A 24,612-nucleotide genomic window follows, 5' to 3' on the forward strand; every position below is an offset into this window, starting at 1 on the left:
CTTAAATTGGATTTACACGCTATTCGTAGAAACCCTAATAATACACATTATGTATTTAAGATACCTACATATCTCTTACGATGATTAGCTGTGAGCTTTGCTATCTCTACTTACTAATAACTTAATAAGTAATATTATAAATACGAAAGTATGCCTGTATTTATTACGCAGAAATGTTATGATTTTCTAAAGACAGAAGTCTAGAGAATGATAGTTATAGATACCTACTTTTACCGCGGCGAAACACACCATGCCCATGAGAATTGCCATGCGAGTCGTATGCAAACAACTAGTATACCTTACGTCCAAACTAGACAAGTATTTCTTTTCATAAACTTCATAAACGTCACAATACGCTCAAGACCGAGACAGAAACTTTAAAGCGAAATGAAAATGAATTCAAGCAAGCCCTTTGTAAGAAACAATCGGCGCCAGAACGTGCCGCCAGACGTTGCAGGCTGCAATTATTGGAGACCAGCTGTCGACTGTGACTGTGTCTGCATTCAATGAGAACTTTGACCAGCCATAATTTTGTGAACGAAAAGTTATGTGGTGAAAACCTTGTGACAGATATTTTCGTGTAAAATTAGTCTGGTGAAAGCCTGGTGAAAAAATGTTTCATGTGATTTCAATTAGTATCTACATTCGTTATTGAAAGTAGAAAAACATATCTATAATTTTTTTTAATTTTTTAAGAATGTCCAATTTGTTTATAAAATAAAAAGAACGGTACACATATGCCTTCTATTATAAAAATACTTATTATATCACAAACTAGTTATAGCTTCAAAATCGTCTACATTTTTTCCTAGATGGATACCCTACATTCTACAATCCCCCATTTAGAACGACCGAGCTCAAAGTATTTTTATAGCGCTCTTTTCAAAAGGTATACCTATGTATACATATTATATACTAGCTTCCGCCCGCGACTCCGTCCGCGCGGGTGTCGGTCTTCGCGTGGATGGTTTATTTCTCCATTTTGAGTAACTCTGACCATGACATCTTATAAATATCTATTGGACCAAAAAACGGCTAAGTCTATAATAATACGCAACGTGTGTTCACGGTTCTACAGAACAACGTCTATGGATAAAACTGAAAAATTAAAATTAATTTTTTCTACGTATTTTTCCAGGATAAAAAGTATCCTATTTTACGCCCAGGATAATAAGGTATAATTATACCAAGTTTCATCGAAATCGAACCGTTAGTTTTCACGTGATGCCTTCACATACAGACAGACAGACAGACAGACAGACAATATTTTCAATGTACAGAATTGACCCTTCTACAAATTTATTATATGTATAGATAATAACGTTGGGCTGAAATAAAATCATTATTATAATTATTACATTACTTTCCATTCATTCGCTTCAAAAAATTGTATTTCCTCATACAGAAATCTTATTAGTTTCTTCAAATTTCGAGTTCAATTAGGTACATTAACTCTCATCGTTCGTATTTATGGTAAGTACATGATTTTATTATTACAGTACTGAAAAATTAAAGACCAACATTTATTTTTAAGCTATTGCATAGCTTCTATCGCGGGCCTTGAGCGCGGGGACCGAATCGAGAAATTCCGTAACAAAAAAACCTCACGCTCTCCAATCCGATGGGCTCGGAGGTGTGGCTTGAAGGCATGCTATGCAATAGCTTTACCGCGGCATTCCCCGAGTGCCACACGTCTTTTTATTTTATTACACTTACACTTTTAGAAACGAATAATAATCGTCATGCAGACATGATTTACCATCGGTTTGGAAACCAGTTTCTACAGAGAAGAACTGTCAAATAAAGAAATGTAAAATTTAATAGTACCAGTAGGTACTATTAAATTTTAGACAGTTCTTCTCTTTTCTTACATACAGTAGTATATACATATTTCCATTTTTATTCGATGTTATATTCGTACTCAATTGGATTCCTATTTACTACACCTCATTAACAAATACATAGTAATTCTTCATAATATCACTCATTCAATAACTTACTTCTCCAGAAAAATATGCAAAATAGCACTAATTCAGTGACTGCATAGTACGATAAAGTCTCCTTTTATACCAATACGTGACCATTTGGTTAAATTTAGCTTTGAAACTCCATTTAGACTAATCAGGAGTTTTTGTGGACTTGTAATGGAATGTAAAGTCGGACAAAATTAAATATGTGCATTAAATGTGTTATGAAGTATAGCAGTGACTTATCTTATCTTATCTTATCTTATCTTATCTTATAATATATATAAATCTCGTGTCACAATGTTTGTCCTCAATGGACTCCTAAACCACTTAACCGATTATAATAAAATTCGCACACCATGTGCAGTTCGATCCAACTTGAGAGATAGGATAGTTTAAATCTCAAATCGTTAGAGAAAGCGGGCGAAGCCGCGGGCGGTAAGCTAGTTAGTTAATATATTAACAGTATATAATATGAACACGTTAATAAATAAGTGTAGAAACTAAGAATATTCTTCAGTAATAATAATAACGTAAACCTCACCTACACATAAGCTAACAACCACTCACTATAAACAAAAGCATTCCCTACAACACCTCCCAATACAGTCCCCATTTCTCATTCCCCAATATACCACTTCTCTATATTATCCATTGCCCACGAATTGATCAATGCATCCAACGATCACTGGAACATCTAGATTCAACAGTTATCCTGAACTCTATTGAAATACTATCCCTTTGAATTTGGTTATACCGTGTAATTATTGTAGTGTGAAATCGATCACTTTACGGGAATATTGAGTTGCTTGGAACTCGATGTTGTCGAAAATTCTCGAATGTTTGGAAGGGTTCTCGGTTGTTTTGGGAGTGTATGTGTTTTCTGTGGTTTATAGTGTAAGAGGTTATCTGTTTTTTACGGTGACAGACGAATTAAAAATATTTTTCTAATTCGTCGAGATTAACAAAAAATATTGAGAAGGAAGAATGTCATAGAATACGTACCGGTTGAAACGTAGAACTAAATATTATTTCAAAAGTAAGTATTACATTCAAATTGTTCATCACAATATCACATATTGTAGTTAATTTTAATTGTATTTATATCACTATAAACCCTTCTTACAAAGTCCCCTATCACTTCAACGTGATATAAGATACAGCTAAAACACATGACACTATTAACACGATCCTACATTTCTGTCTCAACCCTTTGAACGTAGCGATTAAGCCTTTCCTTCCCAGACGCGCCTGTCAGAGATATGGGTCATTATTGTGTCTCTTTTCTTTGAGATCTCACATCAAAGGCCAGTTTTGGAACAGTTATAATGTCACTTGCTATCTATTGTTTTATAGTTGTCGCTGAAATGGGCTCAAAACGTTCTGGAGCATGTTTGTAAATATCATATGTTTGCATGCGAATGTAATGAATACGTTTGGTTTTAAATGGTCCGTTCAATAGAAGAGTACGAAAAGTTTGTTTTAATTTGGGTAGCAAGTTAATTAAAATTATTGAAAAATAGGCTTACAATCAAATATAACAAAGCTCGACCAAGCAATTCGATCCATACACACAAAGCAATTCATTCATACGAATCAAATATACAACCGTTCAAATTAAAAATAAACTTGCTACAATAGAAATACATTGGGTATTCGTTATACCCGCAGATGGGTGCAAAAATAAGATATTCACGAGAACGATAAATCTATATAAATACGCGAACAAAATACCTTATCGGGAATCGGGATTCAAATGTTGTTTCAACCCCTCGCTTCTATAAATATTTTCACACCCGATCCTTTTAACGTAACGAACAGTCGAATGTATAATGTTTGATGAAAATACGCGCTTTTCGTACTATTGAGGCAAGGCTAGTCAGTTTTATCTTTGAGATACTTGTGTGTTTTATGAATATATTGAGTCACTGACCTAAACCCAGGTTATGACCTAAACCCTTATAAAAGGGATGTGCTCCTAAAGTGAGACAGGATTCTTGTAAAAATGGGATCATAATTCTATATGTGACAGAAACTACTTTATTTTTGATCACGGAATAAATATTAAACTATTTACACTACCCATATTAAAAAGTTCGCCTTAATGCTTGATAGAAATCGGCTAATAGAGAAAATAATTAAACTGAGTATTTCTCTTAAATTCTGAAACATAATATGAGAGCATTAATTAAAAGTTATGTAGACAAGCACTATCTGTACTATAATAACTATTTTCAACGACAAGAAAACTTTATTTAACTACAAAAGATTTATGACGGCTCTTCTCGAAATTCAGACTATTAAAATCCAAACTAATATTATAAATGCGAAAGTAACTTTGTCTGTCTGTCTGTTACTCAATCACGCCTAAACTACTGAACCAATTTTCATGAAATTTGGTATGGAGATATTTTGATACCCGAGAAAGGACATAGGCTACATTTTATCCCGGGAAAATAACGCAATCCCTGAAATCCCACGGGAACGGGAACTATGCGGGGTTTTTTTTGACTGCGCGGGCGAAGCTGCGGGCGGAAACCTAGTTAAATATAAATGAAGTTTTATTATAATTAATTAATATACTATTTATAAAGTGTACATTGGTCTATTAGGTACTCATTCCTATGAGAAGAAAGACTAACTCATAATAGGAAGAAAGTATAACACCGTTTGCAAATTAGAGCTCTAATCCGTAAGATAATAGCTTAGGTCATAGTTAACCGAACTTAACTAGGATTATCGGATATCAGCGAGTTAATATCAAACTTATGAACGAGCTATATTACATTTACTTACTTCATTGAGCGCAGAAGAAATAAAAGTAAAGAAAATAAATTTGCGGAGAGAAACATAGAATTTAATTAAATTTACGACCATTTTAAGATTGTATAGTTACGACTAAGACGGAAAAACTGCTATCGGGACACCTAAAATAAAATCAGATTGAAAATATAATCAGAGATATAATATCACCTCTTAAACATTGTACATATTACCAATTAAATCGATACAAACATAAAGATGTAATAACAACTACAAACAACATTTAATATTAATTTCCTTGTCCCTCTAACTCATATTCCTCTACCGCTCATAAACAAACAAAAAATTCAATATACGCTGAACTATGACATAGTAAAAGACTGCACAGAAACTTTGTTTGGTAAACACGAACCAGGCAATATCCATTCACCGATTTTTGAAATATGAATATGCAATATGTCGGTTGAATCCTTTGCAATTCAACGACATAGATCGATTCAGAATATTCCGCTACATATGCACCTATTTGTACGAAAATAAACGAATAGAAATATATACTTTATGCAGACTTCGAAACGAATAGAAATATATCTTTGAAAATTTAGCAACATAACATGCTAAAACAAACCAATAACATCATATAAATACGACAATTAGGTAGTTATCAAAACATATTTAACAGGCCTCTAAACGACATAACACAATATTTATTATTTGCTTCCATACTATAAACAGATAGACAAAATATCCCGTCAAATTATTCGTAAACTATTTCGTATTTATCTTTTTAATCACTTATTACGGAGCCTCTATATCATAATATTTATTATTTTCAAACTTTAAACAAATCCACGGAATGATTACATCGAATACTTCTTAAACTGTTTCTTATTTATCTTTTATAACAGTTTCATTTCAAAACATTTCATATTTCATTTCAACCTGTCCGATTTACACTAATACTGTCAGTGTGCTACGAAGCGTAGAGTGTACTACGAGTTGTTCGTAGCACGACTCGTAGCGATTCACGTACTTTGGCTCTCTTCCAAGATTTCATATCGGAATTTTAAAATAATTATCAGCTGTAAGATTACGAGTATGTTTTTATTCAGTAACAATATAACAAACATATCATATTAATTCGTTTTGTTCCTAAATGTGGATACAAATTAAACTTTATTAAAATCCCCATTCTTTCTACTTACAAAACTAGGATGGTTACATTCATTACTTCTTTCATTAATACATATGTGTATTATAACTAATTAAATAAATTAAGTCAGCTAAATAACGACATAATTGAAATAAATTTATCAATACACATTTTCTATTTTATAAACGTCTAACATAACATATCAAAAATCTTTCATATTAAAGTTTAAACTAGCATCCACCTAATATCATATCCCAACATAACCTTTGAACCCCATCGAGATATACAAATATTAAACCACGAATAACTAATTCCAATAAAGCCAAAGTAACGCCAATCAAATTAATTTCATCACAATCCTCAAATATCTCGCTTCTAATTCGCTAGCACTTAATAGTTCAAACCTAAAATTACTGAACTTTGACGATTCGACTTTATGAATCGATTTAATTTCACCGCTTAAAGAGCTATAAATTCAGCCGACGGTAATTAACGTTCATTGAAAACGTCGATAACGTGAGATAATTTGAAGATTTTATTACGTTTTTTAACTGAAAGCATGTTTGTCAATAATGCACAGTAATTTGGATAATAATGGTTGTATGTGCGTTAAATAACGTATAGTAGGTATGTATGTCAATAATGCAAATAAATTATAATAATAATATGATAATAAATAATAATACTTGTATGTCTGTATAATAACGTATAGGTAATTAATTTAAAAATAAGGTATCTATCTAGAAAAACAATTACATAGATAAAATATTGGCAAGTAAGCAATTTATATACCTGTGTAAAGACATACTTCAATAAATAATAGAACAATCTATTCTGCTCAGAAAATAAAATTGACATATTGTAGACCAATTTTAGGAAGACTAAAAATATGAGCGAATTTATCTTCATACATCAATATGACAATAACCTTAGCTTTTAAATTGTGTATTCTAGACTTTTAGAGCACGATACTATCCTAATAATTTCATTATTTATAACTACAGCACTAATTTTAGTAGGCTTTTTTAAACACGGTATGGTAATGTACCCATAAACAAAAAATATATAGGTACTTAGGCAGGTATATCAATTACAAAATGTACGAAATATTCCGCTTCACATTTTCGTTTATATTTTGTACTATTAATGATGTGTTTGCAAAATGGCGATACTCCACAAACACTTGAACACTCTGATCCCAACATAATACAGAGGATTCTTATTCCGAGTCCCGAAGCTTTTATACTGTTTACTAGAATATTAAAAGGATCGAAATATATTTACGGAGAATAAATGGAATATACTGAATGAGACGTAGGACACCCGTTGGAAATTATTTCGTGATATTATCATATTTTATGTACCTAGTAAATAATTTATGTTTCCAACAAATATTTATAAAGAAAAGATTTGTATTTTTTATGAAACGAGTAGGTGAAGCTAATGCAAATACGTAGATATAGACAATCATTAATAGCAACTTTGAACTTTAGAACATTTATCTATAATACTAATATTTTAAAACTGAAGAGTTTGTTTGCTTGCGCGCGCAAATCTCAGGGTTCGATTTTAAATTATTACACTGGTAGATAGTCCATTTATTTTTTTGTTATCACACTTAGACCAATAGGAGCGGAAATACGCGGGTATAACCGCAGGGCACGGATAGTAATGAATATGATATCTTTTGGGTACAAGTCAACAATTCCAACAGACTTATCCAAAGATATTTAACCTAGAAATATCCACTCAAATCACTGACCAAAACCCGTGAACCACTCTAGCCGACTAAGAAAGGCCCTAATTATGTATGTACATTCCAATCGGGCCTCAAACAAAGCCGACCTGCCAATTCAGTAAACCGTATCTAATTGAATTCTACCTAAATGCCCGAGAGTACTTTATATGTAAGATTATTGCTATACATATTCTGGTCTATCGGTCATATCTGGTCAATATAGACTTATATACCAGTATCAAGCTACATAGATTTTTTAATATTCGTTTCCGTAACGAACTTTTTACAGCGTTCGTTGATAAATAATATTTTATTAGTTTATATATAGAATATGAATATTTGTAGCAATTAATTTTTTCATACAACTTTATCAGTATTAAACGAATAAAAAAAATGCTAAAAGTGAGTAAAACTAAATGTATTTAACTAAGATTTGGAGGTTTTAGCTACAATATTGGCTGAAATCGAGACAAGTTCCGATGAGCGCTAAATAATAAATATCTTCGAGACAACTGCTCTTTTTCCAGACGGAATTTTATCTTTAAAACAGCGCTTTAATCTTTTAATACGTTGCTAACCCTGATTCCACCCGAGTAGACTTTATTTTTGTAAATTTTCCAAGTTATTATCTTATGACTAGCTATGCCCTGCGGTTTTACCCGCATTGCTCCGCTCTTGTTAGTCTTCACGTGTCGCCTTCCTCGACAAATGGACTATCTAACATCGAAATAATTTTTCAAATCGGATCAGTAGTTAATGAGATTAGCGCGTTCAAACAAACAAACAAACACTTCAGCTTTTATAATATTAGCATAGATATAGGTTTAGTAAGGGTTTAGTAGAGGAATAATTCGAATAAACAAAAAAAATATTAAAATCCATTCACCCGTTTTATGATAAGAGTGGAAACTAACATGACTTGTTTTTAAACTATCTTTCCGCCTACGGCTTCGCCCGTATAGTCAAAGGAAGGCAAGCATAGATCATGTGCCCGAGGGATCGTCGTGAAAAACAGATAGACATAGTTGCTTTCTCATTTTTAATATAAGTATGGATAGTATGCATAGATTTTTTTTTGTATTTTGACGATTCAAAAGCGCTACGTTGAATAAATAAATGCTTGAGTTTGATATCATAACATGTGATATGCCATACCCGCTATCAATACTTCTTTTGCATCATCAAACACCCCTCGAGTGTAGTCAACCGTTCAGTTAGCATTTCCATTTGTTAAGAGTTACGTAAAGACGTATAAAAAAGACTCCAGTTTGTTTATTTTTATATTTTGAAAAAGTATTCAATTTTAAAGCATCTTAATAATTATTCATTCCTATTGAAGTATACATATAACGTATAGTTACTATTTATGATATGAATCTTATCATATTATTATGACTTAGAGTAACTCCTATTATATTTAAGTTTTTACCTCACTAATAATACCATCGAAATAACGCCGAAGAAACTGTAGTGAGAAATGGTTGCCCCGCTAATAAAAATCCAAATTGCGTCGAAGAAAGTGTTGCAAGAAATGGGAGAAAAGCAGTAAAACAAAATGCAAACGACGTCACGGGTAACAGCAAGTGAGAATAATAATGGAAAGCTTTTACCAATGTTTCTGAGAAAATTGTTATGAACAGCTATTGGCGGGAAGTTTTATAAAAACTTAAGAGGGCGGATAGAAAGTTGCTCAAATCTTTTTTATGATATAAAAATTTATAAAGAAAAAGATCAAAAATTTTAAAAAGTTACTTTTATTTATAACTAGTTTTCCGAATTCGCTTCGCTCGTGTGCACATCACGTTATGAGCGCGTAGGCGTTCTTTTAGATATTTTCATTCCTTATATTTTAAAGTATAAGTTTAACTTTAATAATAAAAGCTAAAGCATAAAGGTACAAGTCCGAGACGGGCCGCAGACCGCAAACTGCAACCGCAAACTGCAAGCGACACCACTTGTTTCTATGAACATCTATGAAATTGATTCCAAGCGCGGCAACACTGCTGCCTGCAGACGCGACGCGCAGCGTGCGGCCGCGGCGCGCAGCGACCGCAGACTGCAGTATGCAAATGCCACCTGCGCGGAAGTGACAAACTATCTTTGTCTTTTTTGTTTATATCAGTTAGACACGGTTCTGTGCATTGTGCAGCCACGGCATGCAGCCGCAGTTGGAATAGCGACCGCAGGCAGCATTGCGGTAACCGCAGCCGGTAGCCACAGTGTCGCCTGCGGTTGCAGTCTGCGGCCCGTCTCGGACTTGTACCTTAATAATGAATATGCTATTGACTTTATGACTGACTTTGTCTATCGACATAACAGTCATTTAAAATCTAAATACGTTCAGCGATTCAGATTTGAAAAAGTATCAAAAAAACAGACAAGACTTTGCGTTCCGAAATATAAATACGATTTCATATTACTATCCTCTCAATTATACTTAGGTATAAATAAATAAAATAAATAAATAAAAATTGTTTATTTCTTTTAAACAAGTTTTCATCTCGGGTTGGAGGTAAGTGCCTTCATTTAAGTGACAAATTTCACTTGTGTTAGAAGGCGCTTCTCTTCCATAACAATTACTAGGCATTAACAATTAAAAGAAAGCTTAAAAAATAAGGTACTTAATACATAAAAATAAAAATACTCTAAAAATTGGTAGAATGGATGCGTGTGTGTGTGTGTGTGAGTGTGTGTGTGAGTGCGTGTGTGAGTGTGTGTGGGTGTATGTGTGTTCGCATGTTATTGTTTGTGTAATGTACGTAAGAATTAAAGAAATGTGTTTTTTTTTTTTATTTTATTTAACATCTTCATTTTACTCCCTACTATTTACATGTTTTTAAAATGTCTTCTGCTTCTGTATAACTAATTTCTTTAAGCCATTTTAAGGTATGTTTTTTACATTCGTTATATCGATTTCCATATATATTTAAAATTTTATTTACATTTTTGTATAAAATTTCTGACTGTCTATTGTACTGACGCTTACTAAATGATGTGTTCGTTTTATGAAATAGTGGAATAATGTCTCTTCTTCTACGATTCGTTATGTTAGGGTCATATGTAGTAGCCTTATGTTTTTTTAGGATAGTTGCAAGAATATATAATTTGCGTACAGATAGTAGGCCCGTTGTGGAGTAAAGGAGTTCAGTAGAATATTTGTATGGTTTAAAATGCATAACCTTTATTAAAGCACGTTGTGCACGTTCTACTTCCAAAAGTTTTGTTTTTGTGGCTCCGCCCCAGACCGGTATACAATAGGTTAAAATTGATTGCGCTAGTGTCACATATATTTTGTTTAGCAAATCCTTATCAGCAACATGGCGAAGTGTTTTAAAAGTCCATGTTATCTTCCTAATTCTGGATGTTATTAAATCTATTTGCGGATGCCAGGACAATCTTTCGTCAATTTGTATTCCCAGATATTTCGCTGAGGTGACTCTATTTATGTAAGGACAATGGCATGTAGTAAGATTACATTGGTTGTGGATTTGAATACTAAAGTTGTTAGAAGGTTGAGTTTTTTTAGTTATTGAAAAGCAAATGTAGTTTGATTTGGTTGCGTTTAATGTGAGAAGATTAGATTGTAACCACGTAGCAATTTTTGATAGACCTACTTCAGCTTTCTGTCGAACGGCATCCCATGATTTCTCCGAAAATACTACTGCGGTGTCATCAGCGTATGAGTAAATTTTTGCATCATCTAATTTTAGTTTACAGAGGCTGTTTATGTATACTAAAAAGAGAGTAGGGCCCAAAACACTTCCCTGGGGAACTCCAGTTGTTATATCTGTGTCATCGCTGTAGTATTGTCCAATTTTAGTCTTTTGTGAACGATTTTGTAGGTAGTCTTTAAATAATTTTAGTGGAGTTCCTCTAATACCTATCTTTTCTAATTTATTTATAAGTAAATGAACCGAAACTGTGTCAAATGCCTTCTTAAGATCAAGGAAGACAGTAAGGCATTTGTCTTTTACGTCTAATTTGTCAACTATGTGTGTGCTTAAGGCAGTAATGGCATCCTCTGTGCATCTTCCAGATCTGAAACCGTATTGGTTGTTTGCTAGTATGTTGAATTTATTAAGATAGTTAAGTAATCTGATGTTTAATAGTTTTTCTAGGACCTTTGAAATACAGGATAAGACAGAAATCGGTCTGTAGTTATTGAGATCACTTTTGCTGCCGCTTTTATATATTGGTGTAATGATCGATCGTTTTAGAGGATTAGGGAAAACGCCTTGCTGAAAGCATAGGTTTGCTAAATGACAAATGATAGGAGCCAGTTCTACTACAGCTAATTTTAGAAATTTCGATGGGATACCATCCCATCCGGGAGCACTGTCCTCTTTCAGATTGGATATAACTTTATGAACCTCATCAACATCTGTATCCAGTAAACAAAGTGAAGTTAAATTTGTATCTTCTTCCTCAAGCGTCTTTACACCTATGTTAGATATTCCTATCTCGTCCGCAAGTTTATTCCCGATATTAGCTAGGTAAGCGTTTACATAATTTACTGATTCTAGGGGTGTGTTCTTAATTTTTAATAATGTTGTATTGTCCGACTTTCCCTGTTTTAAATTTGTAATTTTGTTTATGTTTTTCCAAAGATTTTTTGTATTTTTAGTTGATTTTTCTAAATTTTGTCTTTCGTAATTGCGTTTCAGTTTTTTTATAAGTTTGTTACAATGGTTGCGGTATCTTTTATATGTAATATTCAGTATTTCGTTATGAGGATCCATTTTAAGTTTCTTTTGCATTTTATTTCTATTTCTTATACAGCGTAAAATACCTGCTGTTATCCATGGTTTAATTATTTGTTTTTGTTTTGATATAGTCGTTGTCACTGTATTCTCTTTTATGATGGTTGTAAGTTTTTGAATCAAATGACCAGTCAATAAACAAGGGTCATCACAGTGTAATAATTCTGAGATATTAATATTTGCAAGATCGATAAGAGCTTTATCAAAGTTTATTTTTGTTAGAGTTTTAGGACAGTTATTATATGAAATTTTAGTTAGGTGTAAGAATATCATCAGGTGATCGGTTATAGAAGTATTAAGAATAATTATGTGGGCACAGGTTTTGTTTCGTTCAACATTTAACATAAAATGATCAAGACAGCTAGATTCGCGAGTAGGTATTGTGTGTCCAATTAAAAATCCTTGCATCGTCAACATATTTAAATACCGTATTCTATTATTCTTTTCATTACTGTTTTCATTTGGTTTGGCCAGTATGTTTATATTAATATCTCCAGTTATGATAGTATTTTTAATAGATTTATAAGAAGTTAATTGACGATCTAAAGAGTTTATAAATTTGTCTGCGTTAGTATTAGATGGTGAGCGATAAATTCCTAGGATTGTGTAGTTGTTCGATTCTATTTGTAGGCAGGAAGCTTGATCTAATTTAATCTCTTTTACTGTAGCATGTACAGAATCTCTAATATAAGTTACTACACCGTCATTTTGATTGATATGATTCGTGGTTGCATGTGAGACATAATCTTGTAATTTAGGAATAGGTTTGTTTGGTGTAAGTCTACATTCAGTGAGAATCAATATATCTGCTGTACATTTTAGTTGAGTAAGTGTAATATAAAGGTCGTTAACATTGCTGTATACGCTTCTAATATTCTGAGAAATGATAGTTAAATCGTGTTTTTCTTTAGTTATATGTTTGGATAGTTGCTCAACATCACACTGTGTGACGCGAGCTGCTTCACTATTATCTATGTCTTGCAATGTATCTATATTTCTGTCCATGCTTGTAGAATATAAAGGATTGGTGTATGTATGTTGGTACAGGGAATGTAAGTATTTTTGAATAAAGACGTAACATATAAAATATAATAATTTAATGACTTATTTAAGGGAGACTGAGAGAAATGTTTTGCATGTAGATGTATTTTATACAAGAGAGTTTTTATAGAGATGTACTTAATAAGTTTATAATATTTGTTTATCTGTGTGTGTGTTTGTATTGTGTAAGTTTGAATGTTTTGATTGGTTGAGTAGGAAGTTACTATTACAATAAAAGCAAGACTCAAATTAACCAATAATATAAACAAGCTGAATATTAAAGAATAGCGGAAATTGCGGCATAGTCATTTTTCTTTGAGTGAAATGTCTTGGATTTGTGCCTCATTTCTAACTAATATAATTTTTGAGCTGTCGTCTTTTCTTAGATAAACTTTCCCATAAGCTGTCCAGCAATACTTGTAGAGTTTGCGTTTAACCAAATCTCGCGCGAGAAAGTGAAGACGAGCTCCCTTGGCAGTTAGTTGACTTGATATGTAGATAGGAGTATCGGCAGATGAAGTAAAGCCTAGGTGCCTGGCACAAAGTTTTGTTTTCTGCCTTATGTTGAATGCCTTGCTCAATCTTAACATTTCATTTTTACAAATGGTTGAAGAGGTCTCAACTATTATTGTAGTGTTTTTAGATGTATCCTTTTTAGCGCGTACTCTATAAACGTCCTTTAGGTCCGACTTGTTAATCTGACATCCAATAGTCCGAGACAGGCATAAAACCATGTCTACTAAATCCGTTTTAGCTTCATTGGGTTTTAAAGGCACATTTTTTATTTCAAAGTTTGACTTTCTGCTATCTTGTTGAATACTTTCAATTTTATCCTCCAACATTGTTATATATTTCCGATCTTCCTTAATCTTTCCTTCAAGTAATTCTATTTTATTCTTCATTTCTTCATTTTGCGATGTTAGGAAAGCCAAGGCATTTTCAATATTAGAGTTAGTTTGTTTAATTTCCTGCAATGTAGCGGCGTTACTATCGAAGCCTTGTTTTTGCGCTGCCATCACCGAAGAAATCATAGTTTTCATCTCTTCCCTTAATTCAGTTAATTCATTGGGGTCAGCTTCTCTTTTTCTTTTACATCGTTTTATTAAAAAGTTATTGGTAGGAGTTGTATCTGTTTGTTCCATTAAATGGATTTCTGAATCCGAAAGTGATTTGTCCATGTTTATGTACTGTTATATTTATTTAGATTTTAACTTTCTATATATAATATATTTCCAACTATTGTAAATTATTCAATTTCATATAATATTTTTTTTTTTTTCACCGTCTCTTAGACTATATTATATCCAAATCAATGCTAGTGTGATTAATAATTAGCTCTTATACTATAAAGTAATAATAGTTGGAAATGGTATAAACGTTAGGCTGCGCTTGCGCATCTATTGATATTGTTCCAGTCACTAATTGGAGGTTTATTTTCTATTCATAAGTAATTTGTGCAATCAGATACGTAAGAGGCGTGGCCTATTTTTTTATTGGATAATAGGCAAGCAAATAACGTGCAATGTTCTTGGTTTGCAAGTGGAGAGGGCAATGACGTTGTTTCTTTCCTTTTGTTTGTGCTACCAGGATCGCAGAGCAAACGGTATACGTTTCTTTTTTTTTCCAGGCTTTATAGACACGTAAGTGATAGACAGAAAGCTCATTAACTTCCTTTCCCTAACCATATGAGTTAAATTTCCATTCTCCACAACATACAATCCAAATTATAACAAGGGAGTTTTAGCGCCTTTTTGCTCTGTCCGACTTCTAACCAGTATCCATTTGGTCACACGCTTTACAAGTTACATTTCTAGCCGCTAACACAATCTAGACTACAGCATTCATTACTTCTACACTAAAGGAGGCCGTAATAGTAAAACAACAAAGCGTCCATTATTCTTGTACTCATAACAATAGCGACCACAAGTTACAAACTCCTATAAATAATGCCTGAGAGTTTGTCTTTGAAACTTCGTTATGTAACAGTTACGGATGCAACTTTTGTCCCGAATAAATAATTAACGATTCGACTTTAGAGTTTCGGGATTGAAGGTCGGCTCTAAGGAGACACTTTAATATTTTATTTAATAAAGCTTGATTTTACACGGATATACAGACCGGAAGGAAGTTAGCGCGGAAAGTTTTTTTTTTATTATTATTAATATCTCAAAAAATTGCTCCTTAAATGCTCCATCAGAATCTGTAATTGCTCCACTTCTATAATTATTAGTTTATTTATAATTAATTTTTAAAAAAATCCAAATACTGAAAACTTGATTTCCCTATAGAATGAAAAATATTCACTTTTCATAAAAAAATTTTTTCCAAAAAAATTGCTCCCGATTTGCTCTATCAATTACAAAAAAATTTATTTAATTTTGATAATTTTTACAATAATTAACTGCAAAACTATGTTTGCATAGTAAACTACGGCGCTGTGACGTCATCAATTATTGTCGTTGCGACGCATAAGGGCCATATTTACATGTATCAGCACTGCAGCGATATGTATAGACCTTAATGTTTATGTTTTCTTATTTATATTATTCACTAGATTTCCGCCCGCGGCTTCGCCCGCGTTTCCATAGGAAAACCCGCATAGTTCCCGTTCCCGTGGGATTACCGGGATAAAACCTATCCTATGTGTTAATCCAAGTTACGGTCTATATGTGTGCTAAATTTCATTGTAATCGGTTCAGTAGTATTTGCGTGAATGAGTAACAAACACACACGCATCCTCACAAACTTTCGCATTTATTATATTACTAGCGGTCCGCCCCGGCTTCGCCCGTGGTACATATTTCGCAATAAAAGGTAGCCTATGTTCTTTCTCAGGGTCTAAAGATTGTCTGTGCCAAATTTCATCAAAATCGGTATAGTAGTTTATGCGTGAAAACCATACATACATACATACAAACCTTTCCTCTTTATAATATGAGGGGGGAGAATATAGTATAGAAGTATAGATTAGTAGGATGGTATTACTTAAAAGGTTATTAATTATTATCATGTAATTATTTGGTTCTGATCACAGATCACAGAAACTAAAGGGTTCTGATGATAAGAATAATAAGAAATAATTATAATTTTTGTTTTATTGAGTCTTCAAGTTAGGATTGCAGGTTCGAATGATAATAATTTTTGTGTACCATCGTATATATTACATATAACATATTAAGGAGACATTTCATCATGTCCACAACAATATCAAGGTTAGTAATAAATATTTCTACTATCAATTATCATCAAAGTATTAAATCGGTAATAAGTATTTTTATAATTGAATTTGAATTTCTGTTTACTATAAGAAAAATTAATAGGCACTTTTTATTTTAGGGTGTGAAGGGATTCAGTCAAGGAGTTTTAAATTATTGAAGAGTGGTAATTATTTAGAAGTAGGGTTCGCGAAAAAATTGAGCCCTACTTTTATATAATCACCTGAAAAATTTTCACTAGAGTATCAATAATAAAATATGTGCTAATTATAAAGAATTTTATTTTTGACAAAAGGTTTTACATACAAGACATAACTGCGCTAAAAACAATCGACTTCAAACTTGCACTTGCAACATTTACAAATACAGACAAAAATGCTCATAAAATAAAATACTGGGCCTATCCTAATAAAATTTTTATGGGACCAATTCGACACTATCCCGCATCGAACAAAAAAAGAATCACGTAAATGATTTATTAAATAATTCACAAAACACGAAGATTGAATTTGATATTTTTGGTTTTATGACATTCAAATGCTTTATAAATATAAATTTATAAATATAAAGAATATAAACATTCGATCACGAAATTATGCGGGTTCGAGTCCCGCCTCGTGATCGAATTTTTTCTATTCTTTATAAATTTATAAAACACGAAGATTTTAAAAATGTAACCAATGAATCAATATTAGATTAATTGTAATGGTGTATAAAAAGTATTATGTCCTATGGAATTCTACTATGGGGCAGGGCAGCAGATATAGAAACTGACTATATTTATCTTACAGAAAAGAGCCATTCGCTCTATATATAATTTACGTGCTCGGGACTCGCTAAGAGATCTCTTTAAGAATACTGGTATCCTTACTGTACCATCACAGTATAGATTTAATAATATTTTGCATGTACACAAAAACGCCGACTTACACACAAGAGTAGGAGATAAACACTGTTATGGCACAAGGAACAGAAATAAAATTGAAATGCCATTTTACCGGTTAGCCAAAGTTAAAAATTCATTTATGGGTCTAGGTATACGCTTTTACAACATAATTCCACATTGTATTAAAGAGTTTGGTAGTGCTAAATTCAGGTAACACTCATGTAAAAAATATATTAGTTCAGAGAGCCTATTATAGCATTAAGGAATATATGGAAGATGAAAATGATATATTATGAAGTTAGATATAAGTTACAGATTATGTAATATTGACATGATTTTAAAAGAGCAACTATTTAATATGATTAATTACCTTAAAATGACATTAATAAGTTTTATGCTGGGAATAATAATATCATTATTTAATACTTAGTACTTACCTTATGTTGCTATTTATACTCTAAGAATATCTAGGCGCCATATTTTAATTATTGAGTTTTCATCTAGCAAAATTTCAAGGAACAGATATTATTATGTACCTATTTAAATCATTCTTATTATAGGTATTTTTATAAACATTTCCCTACCCATCCCTAAACTCGTACGTTTATTCGTATTATTAAAACTTCAAGTATGTAATTATTAATTAATTTGTGTTTCAGTCGCTTGTTTCATCTTTCGGTGTCAAGTTGCTATCGTTTGCGTTAGCAGGAACTACCTATGCGGGTTTTCCTTTGAAAACGCGGGCGAAGCCGCTGGCGGAAATCTAGTGAATAATATAAATAAGAAAACATAAACATTAAGGTCTATACATATCGCTGCAGTGCTGATACATGTAAATATGGCCCTTATGCGTCGCAACGACAATAATTGATGACGTCACAGCGCAGTAGTTTACTATGCAAACATAGTTTTTCAGTTAATTATTGTAAAAATTATCAAAATTAAATAATTTTTTTTGTAATTGATAGAGCAAATCGGGAGCAATTTTTTTGGAAAAAATTTTTTTATGAAAAGTGAATATTTTTCATTCTATAGGGAAATCAAGTTTTCAGTATTTGGATTTTTTTAAAAATTAATTATAAATAAACTAATAATTATAGAAGTGGAGCAATTACTGATTCTGATGGAGCATTTAAGGAGCAATTTTTTTGCAAAAAAATTTTTTATGAAAAGTGAATATTTTTCATTCTATAGGAAAATCAAGTTTTCAGTATTTGGATTTTTTTTAAATTAATTATAAATAAACAAATACTTATAGAAGTGGAGCAATTACTGATTCTGATGGAGCATTTAAGGAGCAATTTTTTTGCAAAAAAATTTTTTATGAAAAGTGAATATTTTTCATTCTATAGGGAAATCAAGTTTTCAGTATTTGGATTTTTTAAAAAATTAATTATAAATAAACTAATAATTATAGAAGTGGAGCAATTACTGATTCTGATGGAGCATTTAAGGAGCAATTTTTTTGCAAAAAAAATTTTTATGAAAAGTGAATATTTTTCATTCTATAGGGAAATCAAGTTTTCAGTATTTGGATTTTTTTAAAAATTAATTATAAATAAACTAATAATTATAGAAGTGGAGCAATTACTGATTCTGATGGAGCATTTAAGGAGCAATTTTTTGAGATATTAATAATTAAAAAAAAAAAACTTTCCGCGCTAACTTCCTTCCGGTGATATACAGAACAAAATAAGACATATTATACAGATTTTTATTTCAAAAACTTTCAAATCTAATAAATTTTGTCACAGCATCAATAGTTGTAGTATTATTAGCTTTATCAAAATACCATATTTAAAAATAGATCGAAGCAAAAAATATAGGTCTGTTAATGACTCATACATAAACATCATCGTCATACAATGTGACGTGAAGACAAGGCTAGTCGTAACAAAAACTACACATGTAAAACCCGGCTGACGTCGATATCTTAACATTAAAACCTTATTAGTCGTCATTTTGTACGCATTTCAAGTGTTCCGGCCACTTATCGTGATTATACATTTATGTCAATATTTTGGAATTAGTGCAGATTTTTAGTTTGTACGTTTCATAGAGATACATGAAGTGGAGCACAGATTAATTTGAAACTACCAGTCCGATTTGAAAAATATCAAGGAAGGATATAAGTTGCATTATACGCTAAGACCAATAGGAGCGGAGCAAACCGCGAAGTACAGATAGTTATTTATACATTAAATAAATTCCAAGCAACAGGCGCTCTTATTGTTTATTAGCGATCCAGCAGAAACAAACACATCTGTCATGACGGACGTATTTGTAAACAATCTTTCAAATGTTATGATACCGTCATATTGTTTGCTTTCATTGTCCGAGTGCACTGACGGTATTATTTTGATATTAAAATTCTTATTGTCTTAGGTATTTCCTTTTATTTTATGTTTATATTTGTGACTTACGTAAGCGGAACAAAAGCATTGGGAATGAAAACAATTTTCTGAATATATTTCCAACTTGCTATGCCTTTAAGAAACATGCGGTTGGGCTATAAAACACTTTGCCTATTGTGCTTTAGATCTCTGCAGTCGGTTGGCATCGTCTTCCTTTGTACAATATGTAAAAATCATATAAAAGGTATGTATCTAAATAATGATATAGTAAATACGAGACAATTGCATGAAAAACCCAATTTTTCATCAATATAAAAACAACACACAACAAACGACTATAAAACCATTGATATAAAACCGCTGATACTACAAATTCACACGACACAAAACTTCACATTCCAATTTCCTAACTACCCTCAAAATCGATACCCAAAAAGAAACACCTAGAAGCTACGATTAATACCCGACCGCGTTAAAAACCAAACCGTATAACCCGGCAAATTAGAGGCAGCCAAGCTTCAAGTTAATAGGAAATAGAATTTACTTCTCGTTCAGCCGTATTCACTGAGCTGACGTAACAAACCGGATTCAATTTGAGATTTGATACAAAATGAGTTATGCTGCCCTCCTGTGAGGTATGACTCAACGGGTGTTCCCCCTTGAATGGTTGTTTTCGGAAATTTTAGTTTGTTAGCATATGATTTTTAAGATGGTCTAAATGGTGATATGAACTTTTCTACTACAATACTACGTAAGAACGAATATTTCAGTTTAGGAGCTAGTTAAAAAGTAGGATACTTTCGAAAGATAACAACTTGCAGATTACTCAAAGAATAATAATTAGATTTAGATATCAGAAGAAATATTTAAGATCAATAAACGAATATAGCTTAGAAAGTAGAAACAGAGCAAACACCGACACAATCGTATTAAGAACACGACGCAAACATTGAGGCAAATTACAACAAAACAAACATTTTGCTATTTGAACAACGAAAACACTGAACGACGTTTCTCGTTATATTAAACGCAAACAAAGTATTCATTTACATTAATTAACTGAAATGTAGGCAATAATTAAAAACTCGGCATGCGATATACTTTTAACAGCACTTTGCTGAATTAAATGAGAGCCCAATGTTTTTTCAAGCACTACGGTTAATTTATTAATGTGTTCATATTATAGAGAACAAAGAAACTTGTAAATCGTTTATTAATTAAAAGGTCAAAGGACGTCTGACAACCACCGAGCTGAAATATTGAAATAAATTCTGAAAAGACCAAATGAGTAAGGAAACATAAAAATATTTACATATCGTCGATTATTTGATTTGGCCTCAATATTTACTATTGACCAAAGTGTTTTCAGTTCACATAACATAGTAGTTCAAAAATAGAAATTACTAAAAGCACAATGCGCATAATTTTCGGGCAAAACAAAAGAATATACGTCCATAACTTTACCTTCGAGAAAATTCGAGAAATCTCGGCTAGAACATGAACAATAACGTCAAATTACAGGCAATTTAAGCCGAATCGCGCGTCCGCAAATACTTGAATTTCAGGCCCATTGTGACCAGGTGTTCATAATGTCTCTAGTGAAACATTCCTCGATTCAATTTCATCCTTATCCGGTTGTCCTAAGGTCCAATATCCTTTAATAGATCCACTGATGTCGAATACACTTTCAGTTTTTCAAGGGTATATCCCTGATATTTAAACCTACATTAAAGCGGGTATAAATTTTATATGGCAGACTAATGTACCGTTTATAAGATTTAATACATTTTCTACGGCTATTGAGTTTTTCGATTCGAGAGGAAACAAATGAGCATTGCAGGAAAGAGTCATAAACGCTAGGTCAATTGGGTCACCAGAATTGCGAACTATGCGCAATATGTCATGTCTTATATACATTTCCTATCGGATAAACGTATCTGTTAGTGATGGGATATAAAACTCGACTGCGGTATCTGTATTATCCAAGCTTTACTCTTTTACTTAGTTTATTATTACTTTCTCCTTGCAATCGCTGAAGTTTAATCTTTATAGTTGTTTTACTAGAATAGGCATAAATATTCAGAAGGCACACAAACGTCGTAATCTAAATAATACTGCTATCACAAGTGATAATTTAAAACATGATATAAATCTCGTTCATGACACTGAATATGAATGAAAGTATTGTCCCTTAATCAGCTATAATAAGTCGCCCTGACATTCCCCTTGTATATTTAACGACTTCTGAACACTACAGAGTATTTGCCTTTATTTCGAGTGTCAAGGTGCCCTCTCCTAATGGGATTTTAAGTAGGACCCGACAGGTATTCGACCTTGCCGTGTTTGCTCCATTTTTCATTTTCTTTAATGACCCAGCGTATTAGCCAGTCAAGTTCATCTGTGAAAGGTGCCATTTATTGCGAGATTTCTTTTATTTTTGCTATTTCGCTAATGCAATTCTGTATCTAATAGGATCTTTTTAAAATACCAGTTGTAAAAACATTTGTATAAACTCCTAGTACCATCTATTTCTTTTAAAATTTCACCATTTATCTTCGCTAAACGGTCAAGTGATCACACCCAAACGAACAATGTTTACCTCCCAATAATCTAAACATCAAAATTAGTAATTCTACCCAAACATTAATGGATCACATCACAGAGCTGAACGTAATTCGATTTCACAAAACAACGAATCTAATACTAATAGAATGACAAAACACGAGTATTAATTTGCATAAGTACCATCGACAACGGAATTAGCATAGCTCAAACAAATTTCATCAAGCGAAATACACACACGAGCGAGTAACAGAGCCACCGATTCCCATTCACGACCCTACGATCTATAGAAGGCAAATTAAAAGCACTCACTATATCGTAGGGAGATTGGTTTTTGTAATATTATTTCATATCACAACTGCAGGGATATCTACGCAACAATCAAACAAGAGTATTTATAAATTACAATTGGATATAATGAGCATACCAATTGCAATGAAAACAAAGAATTTACGAAATTAAAAATTCATCACGACCTATAAAAGTTCTCGAAAACAATCGAGACTTTAATAAGCTTCTTCTTAGAATTTGAAACATTTATTTATTGTTGTAAAATACCCGAATCAATAATTTACATTTTGAACAAACTTTTAGAGTAGACAAATTTAGGAACGAAAATCAACTCAAAGTAGGTACTAGGCAAACATCAGTGGGAGCAAGTAAACGGCAAGCTGACTTCAGTCCACTTATAGACGAGTCATTTTAATAGGTAACATTTGACATTTCAACAAAATTCAACAACGTAACCTTGTTACGACGGGCATGAAATAATATATTATTTCAACGATCAGGATTTTAATAACTATCTTCCAGGAAGACAAAAATTCTTGAAACTTAAAAAATATTCTACTTATTGCTATAAAATCCTAAATCAATTTCCATTTGAACTGATTTGAAAGGAAATCCCAGTCTACAATTATAGGAACATAAATCATCCAAAAGTACTGGGCAAGCATGAGTGGACGCAAGTCAACCGCAAGCTGACTTGAGTCCACTGCAGTTAGTTTCGCCCGCAACAAGATTGTGTCGGGCCACCGCTCCTTGTGTTACAAACAATTTCTGCATCACGTCAGCTTACAGGTGTCGAGACTTGAGCCCAGCTTGTAACGATATACGTACATAATACTTTAAATTCTTGTTAGGAAACAGAGTTCTTTATTTCAAAGGATAATTGCTAAACATTGAAACGTAACTGCGTATCTTTTGCTCTCTTTGAAAATGTTAAAACAAAGGAAGTATTGACAAGTAATAATGGGTATAAATCTTTAAAGTTAAATGTCTTTTTGAAAGTAATCTCTAAGCCTGTACAAACAATAAGCGGTATAAGTCATATACCCTAAAATTGTCTTTTTGGAAGTAATCCTACTGTTCAAACAGAAAATATAAAAGATCCAATACAATATGAAACAGTAAACATTTCCGACATATTGCGAATAGTATTTTTCCAATTCTCTTGAAATATAACGTATGAAGTTCTATGAAACGCAAACTTCATACACGTGGTTCGATTTAAAGTTTTATCGTACAAGTTTTATATAGAATACAGATGATCGTTTTCCTTATTGGATTTCGCCATATCTATTGCATTTTTCTCAGTAATAGACGTAAAGGCTTATTTTTTTTTTTATGATAATAAAAATTGCGCGCAGTATTTAGTTACTACTTAAGGTATTCTTTTTGAAAATTAATATACTTATTTAAAACTATTTGGCACAGCAACAGAGCAGTGGTGGCTCAGTGGTAAGACCTCGGACTTCGAATCGATAAGTACGGGGTTCAAGACCAGGCGAGCGCGCAGGAAATAAATTCATTTTTCAATTTATCTGCGCATTTTGTAACATCACCACTGCTCGAACGGTGAAGGAAAACATCGTGAGGAAACCGACATGTCGAAGAATTAAAAAGTTCGACGACATGTATCATCCGCCAACACGCACTTGGCCAGCGTGGTGGATTATGGTCTGTACCCTCATAGGAGGCCCGTGTCCCAGTATTGGGAACGTATATGGGCTGATGATGATGATGAAAAACTATTTTCGAAAGTACTTCTAGAAGAAGTCTAATTGAATGGATAAATGTTTGTTTGGTTTATTTAAAAATTTACCTGACCTAGTATAACCCAGTGTGTAAACACCTTAACCTATAATTTCATCGACGCCGCAGTAACACTATT

General features: G+C 32.5%; 1 protein-coding gene and 1 long non-coding RNA gene across 2 annotated transcripts in view; one reads left to right on the forward strand and one right to left on the reverse strand.

The window, feature by feature from the left end:
• LOC123696433 (protein kinase C, brain isozyme) overlaps positions 1–24,612 on the reverse strand; it is a 158,516-nt gene that overhangs the window by 115,989 nt on the left and 17,915 nt on the right. The gene's annotated exons all lie outside the window — the stretch shown is intronic.
• Positions 16,400–16,905, forward strand: LOC123696436. The gene is made up of 2 exons (XR_006752074.1): positions 16,400–16,634; positions 16,759–16,905. It is a non-coding gene; the product is annotated as an uncharacterized LOC123696436 (long non-coding RNA).

The sequence above is a fragment of the Colias croceus genome, chromosome 12 (assembly GCF_905220415.1).
Source record: "Colias croceus chromosome 12, ilColCroc2.1".
In the NCBI taxonomy this organism is placed as follows: Eukaryota; Metazoa; Arthropoda; class Insecta; order Lepidoptera; family Pieridae; genus Colias; species Colias croceus.